Source organism: Diadema antillarum, unplaced genomic scaffold (genome assembly GCF_040938485.1).
Source record: "Diadema antillarum isolate AM-2024a unplaced genomic scaffold, OU_Dant_1.0 scf00000122, whole genome shotgun sequence".
In the NCBI taxonomy this organism is placed as follows: Eukaryota; Metazoa; Echinodermata; class Echinoidea; order Diadematoida; family Diadematidae; genus Diadema; species Diadema antillarum.
Genome location: NW_027271011.1, coordinates 1,457,577 through 1,474,607, shown reverse-complemented (window position 1 = coordinate 1,474,607; position 17,031 = coordinate 1,457,577). Strand labels below are relative to the sequence as shown.

The 17,031-nt window shown below is 38.6% G+C and overlaps 1 pseudogene; it reads right to left on the bottom strand.

Annotated features, from left to right (window-relative positions):
* Positions 1-17,031, bottom strand: part of LOC139720131 (uncharacterized) — a 77,787-nt pseudogene that overhangs the window by 16,349 nt on the left and 44,407 nt on the right.

The following is a 17,031-nucleotide window of genomic DNA, read 5'->3' as shown; positions in this document are numbered from 1 at the left end:
GTCAACCTGATGAGGAGATTTCACAAAATAAAATGCATGAGTACTGCAGCTTATTGTCTCAGCTGCAACATACTTAAGTTTCAGAGGAAATGAAGCAAAATCAGCTGAGATAAAGGTGCTTAAACGTTGTCAAGTCAATGCATGGTTTTAAAAAAAATCACCTCCCATAGACATAACACGTAAACTTGTCCGATTTTACGCCTTTACCTTTAATCACAATTTTATGTATGATGACGTCATCAAATTTCAAAACCATGACATGGGCTTGAAAGGCAAATGTTCAAAGTACAACATATCTGAATTTGGGATAATATTGAGCTTAAACAATAGAGATACGAGCAAATGAATGTCAGAAACAGTACCTGAAAAAAAATAATTCCACTTTTTTTATTTCAGATGATGATATGATGACGTCATAATGTATTTATGGAAATATTGGTACTTGAAACATTATTTCCAATTCATATGCTTTTGTAATATGCAATAAAAACATAGGGTCACCGGACGTTTTAAAGAGCTATGGCGAAATAAACAAAGACATGTTTTTCGCTATATTTCCACATAGACACGCATACGAAATTTCAACTTTGACGCCAGCGCATTCCTTTGTTATAGGTGAAAATTGATTGGAAATCAATGGATATTGTTACTTAATGTATCAGGAATCCAAATCTGTCAAAAAATGTGCATTTTCATGTTGCTTACGCGCACTATGCGCGAAAATACGTGGACGGACCCGAACGCGCGGAACGCTTAAAATTGTCTGAAACTTCGAGATTTCCCATTGGAAAGTTGTTTTGAGCCTTTTAAAAGTTTGACGCGTGCGTAATGATGTCCTAGGTAATTAGCATTAAAAAGTATGATAGAGCGTGACCTGAACTTTATGTCCACCGAAAATGATACAGAAATGATATTTAGTTATGAAGTTATGATCGATCATGTAACATGGTCCGAAAATCACAAAATGGCGCCTAGATGACGTCATAGGTATGTTACTGTCATGAAAACCTTATTGTGGCTAGATATTGTTATGAGAAGTGTTGACTGAAAATGTCATGTCATTCCGTAACGTCATTGTTGAGATATTGACGACACAAAATTGTCCAGAAAGAAAGAAGAATAAAAAAAATAAAGAGAGATTTTGATAATCACAATAGGTGATACGCTGATAGCGTATCACCTAATTACATGTTACATGTAATTGTGACTATGCATCACAAAACCAACAGAAAATGTCATGCCCTGATTCTACATTGAAGGATTCAAAATGGGTGAAACACGTCAAACTGGTCAATCTTGAGTTTTAAATATATTCTGAAAGAGCTATTGCTGTATTCTTCTTCTACATTATTTTACACTTTGGAATCATAAGTCATATACGCAAAGTTGCGTTTTTAGCAGATTTTTAAAGTACACTGGTTTTGTAGAATAGCAAGATGTAGGTAGTGTATGTCTTATAAGCCCCTTTTGCATTTGTGAAAGGATGGTACTACTGCTTTGAAAATTGGTTTATTTGTAATAGTTAGTGTTAATAGAGCATGATCAATCTAAGCTTAATCTGATAATCCCTTCCTTGTCATTGGTATAGTGTTTTGCATCTTGTTTTTGTGCCTTTAATAGCACAGCTTGAATAGACCCTATGTATACTTCAGAGCATCTTTTCTCAGTACACACTATTCCAGATTGTGTGCACTCTTTCCAATATTTAGATTGGTTAGGAGAATCCATTTCAACCGAGTTATACCTGCTCTCTCAGAATCTGCCCTTACCTAAAAATGCATGTTTGGTGACTATATTTGTTGGTTTAGGGAAGCAGGGTCACAATTCATCCACCAAGACATGCCTGTTCACACAGGCATATTTTCATAAAATGCTACAACCCCACTGATCTCACTTTGTTCATATCTACTTAAGATTAATTTGCTGAAGGCACAGAAAGTGTGAAACCCCCAATATCTTCAACATTATGTATCATTCTACATCCATGACATTAATTTCAACACTATATATCCTGAGGTACATTTTTTTGTCCAGTTGGACATCCTGTAAACCTTTCTGCGCCACTTAGTCAAATGTGCACAAATTCTACAGACAAACTAATGGACAGAAAATAAGCGTGTCACAAGAAGGGTTAACAGCTCTGTTACCTGTGATAACCCTGTTGCCTTGGAGTCTTACAGCATCAGTGAAGAAGCCAGAGAGATCCGTCGTGTAGGCGGAGTCAGCGGCTATGTTACCAAGGACACTTACGTCAACATCTCCCTGCATCGTCCCAACAACCTTGTGTGCACCGGTGATTGTCTGACAGCCATCAAAATAGGAAAAAAAAAGAAAGATTTGCTTTTTAAGCCATTGATTCCCCAAAATTAATTCCAATATAAAAATTCTGCATGTATATGTGGCACAATTATCTGGCTCCCATATGTGAAAAGAAAGCCTCTAATCAAAACTTACAGCTCATTATTTCTAGCTTATTAAAACTCACATTTCAATTTTACCCTACAAGACCTGGGGCCCGTTGCATAAAAGTTGCAATTATGGTAACTTTGCCATCCAGTGGTAACTACCATGGCAACAATACTCAACAGCCAATCAAAATAAAGAATTCTATGGAAGTTACCATTGGATGGCAAAGTTACCATAATTGTAACTTTTATGCAACGGGCCCCTGAAGTAGTCCACTGCACTATTTCATTTCAGGTCAAACAATAAATTGAAGTTCAACTTGCCTTCGAGAAAAACACAACAATATAAGTACTGAAAAAGTGGATATTTTCGCGCTCGGCGGGGTTAAAAGAGTTTCGCGTGTTTTTAATTCCGCGGAATGAAGACACCAACTAATGGAACATATGGCAAGCAAAAATATTCGCGTGATTTTATTTTTGCGCTTGGTTCTGGTGACGCGAGAATTTCAACACCGCGAAAATTTCCACTTTTACAGTACTACAAATCACATTATGCGCAGAGAATACTTTTTATCAAAATATAAAGTCGAGATATTTCTTTCTTCTCTTTTGGTATGGGTATTAAAGATATAAAAAATAATAATACCTGAGTGGTATCCTTTCTTAAGACAGTACCAGCCCACGCCTGGAAGTTACGATCATGGACAGTCCCAGTGACACTGAGGGTGCTGCTGAAGGTCACAGGAAATTCAAAGTTCACCGAGTTTGGCAGGGTGAAGGGTTCGTCCACAAACTTGGCCAGGTCCTTGAGAGCTGAAAGGTCAACAGTATCGACGGTCTCCTCGTCCTGGACCGTGATGTCTCCAGTAACAGACACACCTGGGACAGCATTGATTTTTTTTTTTTTGAAGGAAAATGGGCATTGCAGTGTTGGTTATTTTGATTCCAGTATCAGAGAACAGGGGTAGATCCAGGAATTCTGTAAAGGAGGGGGGGGTGCAACTAATATTTCTTGTGCCACTTCTGGGTTTCATTTCATATTTTTCTATTTTATTTCTTTTGTTTTTAATAAAAAATACTCCTAAGGGGAGAACAACAGAATACCCATGGTTCATACTTATTTGTTTTATCTATACATGGGTTAAAATACTTGTGGAACAAAAAGATGAGAAAGAAAAAAAAATACACAACACTCTTTGGCAGAATCAAATACAGAGCAGTAAATAGCAGAGGGAAATAAAATCTCAGAAAAAGAAAAGTCAAGAAAAAAAAAATGAAGTGAAACTCATATATAAAATTTGAGAATTTATGCCCATCATAGAGAGCTTTGAAGCTTCCCTGATGGAAAGAACACTGTGTTTCACAGTGTGTTCACCTTGGCGACTCTAAACACACTGTGTTGGACAACGGTGCTTCTCTTTTACACAGAGTATTGAACACTGGACCGACTCTTTTACACAGAGTGTTCACAGAGTACTAGTATGTGAACACACTGTGTACATACTGTTGGACGCTGTGTTCACATTGTTACAACTTTCTAATTTCACACTGATTTAAAATGGGTTTTATTCTGCCCGGCAGGGCTATGTAAGTATTCATCTCTTTTGGAGACATATTCTTCTAAAAAGAAAAAGCTACATCCCATCGAAACACTAAAAAAGAGAAGGGCTGTATGATAACCTGCCTGTGAGTGTGCTAGCTCTTTTCTTTTTGTACTTTCCTTTTATTGACTTCATTTTCAAATGATATCGCCAATTGTGTGATTACGCAGAGCGACTCTTTTTTCTTTTTTTTTCTACGGTAACTTTTGAAATGATAAATTGGATTGATTGATTTTAGTTCCAAATGTATTAACTCTTTATGTGCCATGGTAGAAACCCCCTTGTGCCACATTATTCCGAGACACTGACATATGTTTTTCAAATCTATGTAACTTAAACAGGTTATGTAGAGAGCAAAGTTGTAGAGAAAATATCCAGCTTTGCTTTGATGTAAATTTTATGACAAATATAAGTTTGTTTTTCTTGCAAATTACCTGTAGCTACATTTCTCTCAAGGCATGACATTTCCACACAGAAGAGTAACAGAAACTTAGCATTTGCATGCAAATCCAGTAAGAAATGCTGCATGCTAATGTCAATCTACACATAAAATGCAAGCTATGAGTGAGTGGAACGAAATCGCGAGAAACACTTTCATTGTACTGTGGCATTAGGCAATTTATCGATCATTTTGGACGGGTTTGTGTGTTTGAGCAGAATACGCGAAGTTGGCACGCTGTCGACTGAGTCAGGCGTGTGAACGTGGCACATAAAGAGTTATAGGTCTTGATTACTATGGCATACCATCATTGAATTCCAGATGTGAGGACACGGTCTGAACCCTGTCTTTTCTCATGGTGTCAGCACTCAGTGCTGCAATGTCTACATCGTTGATCTCTCCGTCCACATTTAGCTCTCCATTGATTGTGACATCATCGTAGAAGCTGTATTCTCCTGGATTTTATTGTAGTTGGTGAAGAGGGATTAGAAGATGGGAGATTTTAAAAAATGGTATACTGCATCTAATGATATTTCAGAATGTCACCTTAACCCACTGATGACTAGTCCCAAGTATACTTGGGCAGGTGTCTATGGAAAATGCAGGTTATAGCAAAATCAGCACGTCCTTAGCTAGTTAATTCACTTCGGTGAGCTGTCAGGTATATTTAGAATAGATTTACTGTGCAATGAACAAAATTGACAACAAATTAATGATACCTTCTTTCCCCTTTGAGAAGTTTCCAAATTGTGAAGGAAATTTGGAAAAACAACTTAAGACAGAGAGTTATGAAAAAAAATAATGCTTTGTTTTTGGTAAAGTGTTCGTTTGATATGAAAATACATTTTGCAGCAATTCAGCTCAGGTGAGCTAATAATTAGTCACAAGAACAGAAAGTTTGGCCTGAATTAATGCAGAACAAAACTAGAAATGTCGCTATGGCGACTGGTATGCCTCCGCCATAATGCATGATTCTCCTAATAGGTCTATAGTACATGTGGACAATGTGTGATTACATTTTCACAAAATTGGCAAAATATCAAAATGACATGTTTGTCACAAATGTATTGAATGTTTACCTTCCTTGACCTATGTTTAATTCCGTGGATGAATAGCAGAGCATGTATTTGGGGATTTAAGAACTTTAACTTGACTTTGTTCATTTCATAAGTTTATGCACTAAGTAATTTTCAAGGTATGGAGAAAAAGCGCAATTTCTGTATTGAACAGTAAATTGTTATCATTTTCATCTGGCCTTTGGTTTATAAGAGAATCACTGTCAGGCAGAACATACATAAATTCAGCATGTACTAAGTTTCAAGATAACTTGAGCCACTTCCGAGATATGGAGAAAGAATTAAGTTCAGCACTTTCACTTGATCTTTGACCTTTGACCTTCTTGGCAAAAAAAAAAATCCCAGAGAATCTCTATTGGGTTATACATGCATACATCAAGTTTTTTAAAAAAAAAGTCCTGCTGGCATTGCATAAATATAAGGAAAATAGTAAAATTTTGAAGTATTGCCCTTGACCTTTGACCCCTGACCTTTGACCCCATGAACCCTAAATTCCCTAGATAACCACTGCCAGTCAGTAGATGCATATATATACTATGTTCCATGAAGATACCTTGAACAATTTCCAAGATACAGAGAAAAAAGTGAAATTTTAACATTTTACTTGACCTTTTGACCTTTTGACCATTTGACCTCATGACCCTAAACTTTCACCAGAGAATCTTAATTGGGTAGTACATGTATACACTCAGTTTCAAGAAAATATCTTCAGGCATTGCATAGATATGGGGGAAATAGTAAAATTTCAAGCATTTGACCTTGACCTTTTGACCTTTGACCTTGAGCATGTGCACCCAAAAGTTGATAGGCACAACTTCACCCCCTAATACACATACATGCCAAGTTTCATTAGGATACCTCAAAAGGTTTTGGTAGTTACCCTGTCCACAAAATTCATTACGGACGGACGGAAGGACGGACGGACGGACGGACGGACGGACGGACGGAAAGACGGACGGACGGACGGACGGACGGACAACCCGAAAACATAATGCCTCCGGCACCACTTCGTGGCGGAGGCATAAATACTATGAAGTCAATCATGCATTTTTCATGACAGAACAACCATGAAGACAGAGAGAGAGAAAGACAGAGATGGTTTAGATACACATTAAATGTTTGAATCACAACATACTGCAATATCTTCTTCTATTCTCAAATATACCAGTAATGTCCTGGGCATCGATGACCACCAAAACCTCCTCGCTGAGGTCGATGTCATTGACCTCACCGCTGACCACCATACTCTGGGAGACAGTGAATCCATTCTCGAACTCCTGGAAGGGTCAAAGGTCATTTGCAACACATGGCTTGTCATATATCTAAAAACATATAGAACAAGTAAGTAAGAACAAACTTTTTATAAAGTGCCTTGTAAAAGATGTCCTGATCTGGTTGCACAACTAAAATACTGTAAAAGTGGAAATTTTCGCAGTGTTGAAATTTTCGCGCATTTCGAAAAAAGCGCAGATATAAAAGCATGCGAATATTTTTGCTTACCATATGTTCCAGTAGTTTATGTCTTGATTCCGCGGAATTAAAAACACGCGAAACTCTCATGAGGCAAATCTCTCGTTTGAAGAAGCTACACCCCTGTAGACAATGCCAGTGTATATCTTGGCAATCAAGGACTTAAAAACCAAAGATATAAAACACCTGTTTCTTGACCCTGGCCTAATCTAAGCATCAGTCACCGCCACGGGGGGGGGGGGGGGGGGGGGGCATCCGCAAGAGGAGGAGATTGTTTTGGTTTTTGCATGGGCTATGTAGCTCCATGGTGTGTGTGTGTGTGGACAAACTTCTACAATGCTCTCCTTCTTATTCCTGTATTTTCGTTATTTATGGGTCAAATTTTTTCGTTCGAAATTCAAAACGGATGACTATAGAATTTCTCTATAGAATATAAAATCTAAAACTTTAGAAAGAATAGAGAAAATTGGGAGCACTTTGAATGGTCTGCCACAGGCAGATATCCTTGTCATGCTCTTACGTAATATGACAGCTGTTGCGGTCATTAAACCCTGGCTTGGCCTCCAGGTTTGCCACGCCTGAGTGGAAAGTTATTTTGCAGTGGACAAGTACATCTACTCCTACTTCTCAAACGAGGAATCGTTAGGGGGGTATAGCACCCCATCAGCCTCGTTTGGCGATGGGGTCTCGCCTCAAACGGGGGTTTGACGGCATATCTCACCACGCCGAGCGCAAAAAATTAGTCGAAAATATCCACTTTTACAGTAATCAAAACAATTGTAATCATATACTACACACGTAAATGTATGATAAATTTACAAACATAAAAATAAATTTGCCATTGTGAGGATCAAACAGAAGATATTAACATGTATAAATAGACATCATCGTCCAAGCAATTGTAATTCTTTTTCTGATGGGTAGTCATGAAATACACAAAATTAAGATCAAATTTATCCTTATAGCCATCAACTCTGGTATTTTCTTTTCTCTAGAAAGGGCTTCCTTTTGGTTCCACAAGTACATGTATACCAAGCAGAACTCTGAGCTAAATTTATTAATAGGAGCACCTTCTATCCACCTCATCCCAGCATTCTCCCCCCTCCCCCTCCATCCCCACCCCACAATGTTCGGGACTCAAGAGATGCAAGCTGGTTTACTTTCAAATCATAGCATATTGAATCCTTAAAACCTTAACAGCATTTTAAAATCTTTTTATTTTTACCCTATGCATATGTGACAAATTATACGCATGTGTGAAACCTTTACACTAATCCCATGTGAAAGAAATCTCTTTAATACAGAGATGCCTTCACAAAGCCGACACGACACCCTCCTACACACCCACCTTGGTACCAGTGATCGTTTGGGGTCCATCATTGGTCCAGACGATGTCGTCGTTCAACTCCTCCAGGTCGATGAGGCTGAGGAGGCCAGAGATTGAGAGATCATTCTGGACACCGAGGTTACTCTTGAAGGTCTAGGAGAGGAAAGCAAAATTGTGTTATGAACTTTAACTCTTTATATGTCATGTTTGCACGCCCAAGTCGGTTGATGGCGTTCCAACTTTGCATATTCTGCTCAACGCACTATCCGGCCCAAACCGATCTATAAATCGCCAAATGCCACAGTACAATGAATGCGTTTCTTGCAATTCCCTTCCTCTCACGCATAGCTTGTATTTTATGTGATGATTGACTAGCAAGTAAGCAGTGCTGCTTACTGGATTTGTCTACAAATTCTTAGTTTCTGTCACTGTTTTGTGTGCAAAAGTCATGCTTTTACAATAATCTAGCTACTGGTAATTTGAAAGAAAAACAATTATAGATATAGATATACTGTAAAACGAGAAATGTTCGCGTGCATTTTAATTTCGCGAATTTCGCGAGCGCCAAGATTCGCGAAATTAAAATGCACGCGAAATTTCTTATCTACATTATATGCATTGAATGCAAGAGGCAATTCGCGAAAATTTCTTGCCACGAAAAAGGCCGTCGGCTCCAATTCGCGAAAATTTCGTGCCGCGAATATATCATGTTTTACAGTATATTATTTCGATCATTAAAGGACAAGTTCACCTTCATAAACATAAGGATTGAGAGAATGTAGCAATATTAGTAGAACACATCATTGAAAGTTTGAGGAAAATCGGACAATCCGTTCAAAAGTTATGAATTTTTGAAGTTTTTGTGCAGTAACCGCTGGATGAGAAGACTACTGCAGTGTGTGAATAACTTAGATGTCACATGCGTACAACAATATAAGGAAAATATAAAGAGAATTTCACAAAATTTCATCTTTTGAAAAAAGTACACATTCGTCCTACTTGTTACCGACAAATGTTATGGGTAATATTATTCCCCCTGCCTTTAGAAAGAGGCAAGTCAAGTGCTCTTTTATTATGCGAAAAAAGTGAAAATATGTTGAATTTTCTGTACATTTTCTTTATACTGTTGTACGCATATGACTCAAGCTGTAGTAGTCTCCTCATCCAGCAGTTCCAACACAAAAATTTTAAAAATTCATAACTTTTGCATCGATTGTCCAATTTTCCTCAAACTTTCACTGATGTGTTCTACTAATATTGTTGCATTCTCTCAATCTTTATGTTTATGAAGGTGAACTTGTCCTTTAATGCCTGCATGAAAAAGTCTTCAAGATTTAAATTTATTGTTTGGACATGAGAATATCATTGAAGACACCGCCAGCCTATCATAATTTTACGTTCATCTTGAAATCTAAGGTAGATTTGAATTTTTTCTGAAAATCCCCCCTGGTCCCACACTGGTGGATGTCACACTTATTATGCAGCCTGGAGAACGGCCGTAATCTGGCAGAACTCCCTAAGTCGATTTTGGTCGATTTTCAGGTTTTGAGTGTTTTGTGTGTTTTTTCTCATGCTCTTTCAAGTGGGCCAAAAAATAAGTTGTGAATCGGTACAGAAAGTTATTTTTAGAAAGTAATTTTGGCAAAATTCCTGAGGAGAGAGGGCGATTAATCTGGCAGAACTGCGCAAGTCGAGATTCGAAATGAATTTTCCGATGTTAATCAGGCAGAACTGCGTAAGTCGACTTACGACAACGCTTGGACCAAGGTGTTCCTGCATCCCGCACGGACATGGTATATCTTAACACGCGCGTGCGCGACCTTGGTAGTGACGAACGCGCTGCGCGTTCAGGCTAGCAGTGCCTAGCTAGCTAGCTAGACACGTCGTACGGCTACGTGTATTGTACACGACGATAGTCGCGCTAAAGCAATAACCCTCGTTACTCTTGGGGGAAATTGCCACTTTCTTTCCCTTCATAGACTGGCAGGCTTCAAAACAGGTCAATATGCGGTATGCCTTACTATTAAGTTTTGCTACAATCTAATGCTTTATAAGCCTATAGCATTTCTAGATCTAACAAACGTTATAGTTTGCATCTTGTCTGACATCACGCTCCAGTCAACTTTAGGCCTACTTAGTACTGCTGTAGCACTTGTCCATTGTTAGTGTACGTGAAATCAATGTACTGTGCGGTAGCGTAGGTCACGCGAACAACAATATCTGTAATCCATTGACCATAGCTTCTTATTTTGTTTTTCATTGTAATAAGCGGTTACGTGGGCTTGGATCTATGGGATTGATCTCGAGAAGTTTAATGAATATCTGGGATACCGTCCATAACGATGGCATTTTCGATCCAATCCTACAGACGTCAGAAATTGACCAATACTAACACTTTTACAGTTTACTTTTTAATACGGGTACCGTACCGGTACTCTCAGTAGAGTTGTGCAGTAGGGGCCTACTAGACTACTGGGGCCTACCGTTACTTAACTTAGGCTGAATCGCCGGTTATTCTGTCTTTACTCAGTTTTCTATTTTTCTAGATTTGATTCGGCCAGACATTCTTGAAATCTGTAATATGAAGAATCTAGAATCTACAGGTTAAACGCTAAATTATAAACATTTAGCCCTAGAAATAGATCTGAAACTTAGATTTAGATCCGTGTTCTATACATTACTACTAGTACTACTACTATAGGCTATAGACTTTATAGTCTTACCGTTAGTCATTATAGATAGGCAGGTTAGGCTTTACGTTGTTCTTAGATCTACTACAGCTGTATAACATTAGTACCTTCTAGGCCTAGATCCCCAATAAACAGTCTAGTTGTAGATTTAGCCCCTACCTGGATATAGAGTCTAGATCTAGAGTCTAGACTAGAAAATCTAGAAACTCATTTTCATTGATCTACTAGTCTGTTATAATGACGCCCCAAAATAGACGTCTGGATGTTACATAGACCTAGACAATCGAGTAGACAGAGTTCGAGAGTTCTCGTACGTTTTTAATAGGCCTGCGTAGATAGTAACGGTTAGAACACTACTACCCTAACGTTAGTACTGTAGTGACAATAAGGCCTACAGTAGGAGTCGACACAAACGAGAACTAGGGTCTATTTTTTTATTTTCTAATACAGCTGTAAATAAACTTTTAGTCAGGCCTAGCTCCTAGTATTCTTTAGTTTAAATAGAGTTTAGGCCTTCAGCCAAAAGGGTCTAGGCTTACTCTTACTTTGGGCATAGAGTAGGAATACTAGGATAATGATGAGATCAGTAGGCCTATCGTATGCAGATTCCTACGTACCGCTCTACTAGTCTCTAGATGTCTAGTGTATCGTTAGGCCTGAATAGACTACGGTCTAGACGGTCTACAGTGTAGTACCTGTAGTCTTGATGAACAATATAGCTTAACCCGTTCCTTCCGCAATTCTCTGAGTGCCTTTAATGCCCCCAAACGAGATTCTTCTCGCCCGTCGACAGAGAGGCACACAGGTTGGTAATCCAGCTGTGTGAAGGCAGTCAAGCGGTTCATTGTGTCCCCCTTTCTACGGTCAACTACATGTGCCCGTGAACAATGGAAATATCGATCGGGTGTGATGTATGAATAGAGCGTGCGCTGATGAGCTCTCAGAATCTTTTGTTCTACACAAAACCAGGTACCTGAATGAGGTGACTGGGGTCAGCGAACCTGCATTTCTAACTGATCTCAGCCTTGATCATTATGTACATGTTCGTACGAGTTTACAGCAGAACAAGCAAAAAACTAAATCAGGAAAAGGTACATAATAGTGTGAAACCTCCTTTTTTTTAAACAGCAGGAGAACAAATCCTGATAGAATAAACTCTGATCTTTTTATCAAACCCACTTTTCTGAGCATTTTAACACAGAGAAAGATGAATTTAGGCCACTGAAGCAGGCACCCTTGTCTTCATTTTGGGAACCTGGTAAACCAGGTTCCCGTATATCAGTTGCTCCCACGGGAACCTGGTAAACCAGGTTCCCGTAAGGAACGGGTCAACATCTAGAACCAAGTCTAATATTATTCTTAATCCAAATGCAATGCTTCATGAGATCGACAATAACCCAAGCAGCAGCCAGGCTTTTGATGTAGCAGTACTTCTTGTGCCGCTAAATAATACTGAAACATGAACACAGACTGACAACATTTGGGGAAAGCAAGTTATTTTCCACATACAAATGAATGGATAAAATGAAATTAAATGTGAATCAATAATGATGACTTTATACAATACAAATATTTCAAAAAAAATTGTACTCGATCTAAAATATTCATTGTTTTGACACTGCATCCGCTGAATAGTGAGAGGATGGATGGTAAAATACGATAGACAACCCGCAGAAAATAGACCGAGATACGTAGTTCTGGTTGATAAACCACGTGTTTATCAGCCAGAACTGCGTATCTCTAGGAGATACGCAGTTCTGGCTGATAAGCACGTGGTTGACCACGAAAAGAGATACGTAGTTCTGCCTGATGAAACACGTGCTTATCATGCAGAACTGCGTAACTCCTAGAGATACGCAGTTCTGCCTGAAAAACCCCCCGCATGGCCGAAAACTTACGCAATTCTGGCTGATCAACCCGGGCACGTGACCAGAGATACGCAGTTCTGCCAGATTACGATCGTAAAAATTTGGCGACGATTAATCTGGCAGAACTGCGTAAGTTTTTTAAATTGGTAATTTTTACTACTTAAAAAGGTCAAATTGTCATTTTTTTGCTGGAAATAAATTCTTTAGACCAATTATGACCGAGAAAAGAGGAAAAATGCAACTCATCGTATCTCAGTTTAGAAAGGTGTAACATTGAATCTTTAAACCCGATTTCTGGTGTAATGTGTTAAAGGAGATACGCAGTTCTGCCAGATTACGGCCGAGAAGGACCATAAAGGGCATGGCATGTCTAAACCCACAGAGTGAGGAAAACAGACGTCACCAAGATGGTGCAGTGTCGGCACTGATGATCGAGATGATGTTAATGATGGCAGCCATTATGATGATTGATGATTCACAATCGGTGATGATGGTTGGTGATAATCGATGGCAAGGATGATGACGATGATGATGATGATGATGATGATGATAGCAATGGTGATCGATGGCCAAAAAATAATGACAGAGGTGCCCATGGTGATAGTGGTGATGATATCCTGATGATGAGGACGATGAATGGGGATGATGGTGGTGCGATGATGGTGACGAAGATGATGAAGATGATGACAATGATGATGATGATGATGATGATGATGCACATGATATCATGGCAGTAATAGCAAGATTTGACACTGATCATGATAACAACGATGGTAATAGTGCCTGATGGCAATGACGATGATGATATGAGGATGACGACAATGATGACAACAATGATCACCTTAGTCTGCGTGATGGTCTGAGTTCCATCATTCAAGTAGATGGCATTTGTCTTCATTGGGTCAATGTTTACTCCATCTAGGGAACCATCAAGAGTGGCTGTTCCACTGACAGTGGTTGTACCTGTGAAGAGACATCCAGAATATTTTGCTTCATGAATTAAAAAAGAATTTAAACACTATGGCCCGAATTCACGAAGGTGCCCGAATTCACAAAGGTGGATATTAAAAGATATACACATTCATAGGCCTGAATTCATGAAGGCGGTACAATTAAAACCATGGTTTAAATCCTGGACAAAAACCTTGGGGCGCCAAGTGTCGCATCAAATATTTTGTTACAAAATCAGTCATTTCGTTGACGAAATGACCATTTCGTTGACAAAATGTTCATTTCATTACGAAGTATTGTCATTTCTTTACAAAATAATAATTTCGTCTGCGAAATGACGAAAGTTCTTGTTCACACTACAAATGTATATGCATTGAATGCCAATTGCAGTTTGCGAAAATTTCATGCCGTGAATATATCATGTTTCACAGTAAACTGAACAACACACTGTTCTCCTATCATGTGCATGGATGTTTGCAATGGTGGCTGACTGCTTACCTGTAAATGTCTTTGCACCGGTAACAGTCTGGTCACCCGTGATGTAGAGAATCCTGCTGGCTAGCTGTGGGAGGTCCACCTCATTGGTCTCATCCTCATTCTCGATGTTACCGGTCACGCTCAGCTGGTCAGAGAACGTCACTCCCCCTGTCACAGTCTGACAACATGGAAAATACACAGAACACTTGGTCAATGCAAATTCTCATCTTTCAGATGTGCTTTTAACTAAGCAAAAACACATTATTCACCTTTGATATCCATCAGGACACACTATTTTTTTCTTCTCTTTTGTGATTTGAACTTTTGCTTTATTTGCTATACAATCATTCAAGTCCTTTTTATTGCGCAAATGTAACACTTTCTTTACAGTTGTAGAGTTTTAAATGCATAGTCATTACCATCAATTCATTACCTCCGCCAAGGGGGAGGTTATGTTTTCGTTATTGTTGATTTGTTCGTTCATTCGTTCATTCGTTTGTCCGTGCGCAAAATAATTAAAAAAGTAGTTAACGGATTGAAATGAAACTTGCAGAAAAGGTTGAGAGTGACACAAGTACCAAACAATAACTTTTGGTACTGATCCGAGAATTTTGGGGGAATTTATGAGGGATTTTTGATATTTTAGCAGGTAGGGCCAATGAACTTGAGAGTTCAGGCTGCGCGCATTTAAGGTTTGCATGCGCGCACTAAAGCGCGTGCTCTAGTTTCTGTTAGGGCGAGGCGCGCCGTGCAGCTGAGGGTTTATGACGTAACAAAGGCTTCTATATTGGGATTCGGGTGACTCTGCACACAATGCAGTATGTATGGGTGGAAATAATAGAAGTACAAGATCAGTGGTGGAAATGAGCTGCATGCTTGGCGGAGGTCTGCGCTCTCAGAGTGCTTTTCTAGTTACTGATTAATTCTTAAACGGGCGTCGCATTTGAGATAAGCATTCCTGCTTAAGTCTAAAATTAACATTTTTGCTTCATTTACTCACAATGACTAGCTCCATCAAAAACTTTCCAATCTTTCTCCAATTTCAAGACATACAAAGAAAGTCAATAGTGTCAATTTACTGATGACAAATTACTACATGAAAATGTGTGAAAAATATAGATTGCAGAACTTTCACATTGATGTGTCATATTTTGACACAATCTCTATATTCGTGATCATCTGATTTCACTCTATTAGAGCTAAACGATGCTAAAATGAAGAAAATGTTGAGGAAAAACTTGTATTTTTATCACTTTTGCAAAGATGGTCACCTGATCGGTGGACAGAGTGACCCTGTCATTGACAAAGTCTGTCCATGTTTGACTATTTAGAGTCGTGGTTCCAATGTTTCCAGTTACAGCAACATCTCCAGTAGCTGTGACACAGGTGAAGAGCTTTTCTCCTGTGAGAGATGAGAAACTGGGGCTAAGCAAATACATCAGACATACAAAAATACAAAGATAAAAATGTATACAGATCTGAAGAGTTTTATCGCAAGACAAGCTAACTCAATCCTTGTTGAGATATTTGTGATAAAATCTGCTCACAAACAAGTAAATGCAGGATATTTTTAATCAGAACTTCTGGAATGTAATGTCACAAGTGAGATATTAATAGAAAGGTTGATTTTGCTCTATCTGATGATGGACTTCCTTTGAATTGTTTAAAAATGGCACATAGCTTGTTCTGCGATAAAACTCTTCATATTCATGCTTCATACACCAGGAAAACCTATTGTTTATATTTTGCATCAACTTAAAATAGCTTCCTTAAAAACACCTATTATTTATATTTTGCATCAACTTTAAATAGCTTCCTTAAAAACACCTCATTTAACCCTAAAAAGACTGGGGGGGGGGGCCTAAAAGGCCCCCCCCCCTCGACATTTCGCGCGATTACTCAGCAACACGCAATGCTCTCGCCGCGATGCTCTATGACTTTTTTCTTTCGAGTTTCCCGCACATTTTGACACCAAATTTGTGATGCCCGGGGGTACGGTTCTGAAGTTACATAACTTTTTGTACATGCACGTGAGACCGAAAATGGCTCAAAAATGTGATTTTGTGTACAAAGTCAATACAAATTGAGTTTTATCACATGGTTCATATAAATATGCTTATTTTTACTCTCAATGGCTAAAATCAATTTGTTTTAGTAGTATTATGCTTCAAAAAGGGTCTGCCACAAATTTTGCTGAAAAAAACAACAAAAACAAAAGGTCGAAAAAACAAAGAAATACATAAGAAATTCATAAAACAATAAAATAAATAAGAAATTAATTTTGATACCGAATTTTTTTTCAAGTACATTTGCTAAGAATGCTACAAAGAATATCTAGACCAAAAATGAGCACTTTTGGAGCTTTATTTACTGATTAAGATAAAAAAGTCTGATTTCTTGCATAAATTAGCATAATTAATCAAAATAAAATAAAAGAAGACTATTTTGGAAAATTTAAATATACGATCTTGTAGATTACATCGCACACTACCATTGTGCAAATTTCCGCGGCGATCGCGCGATCCACGGCCGAGATCTTAAGGGGGGGCCCTTTAGGCCCCCCCCCCCCCCAGTCTTTCGAGCTACCAAAATAGCCCAGTCTTTTTAGGGTTAATGAAGCCACCATTCAGATTGGCAGTTTATTACTGTGGGATGTTTCAGCACTATGGAGAGGTTTGGGTTCTATCAGGCTGCAGGCAAGAGTTGAATTTTATGCCCCTTGGGATC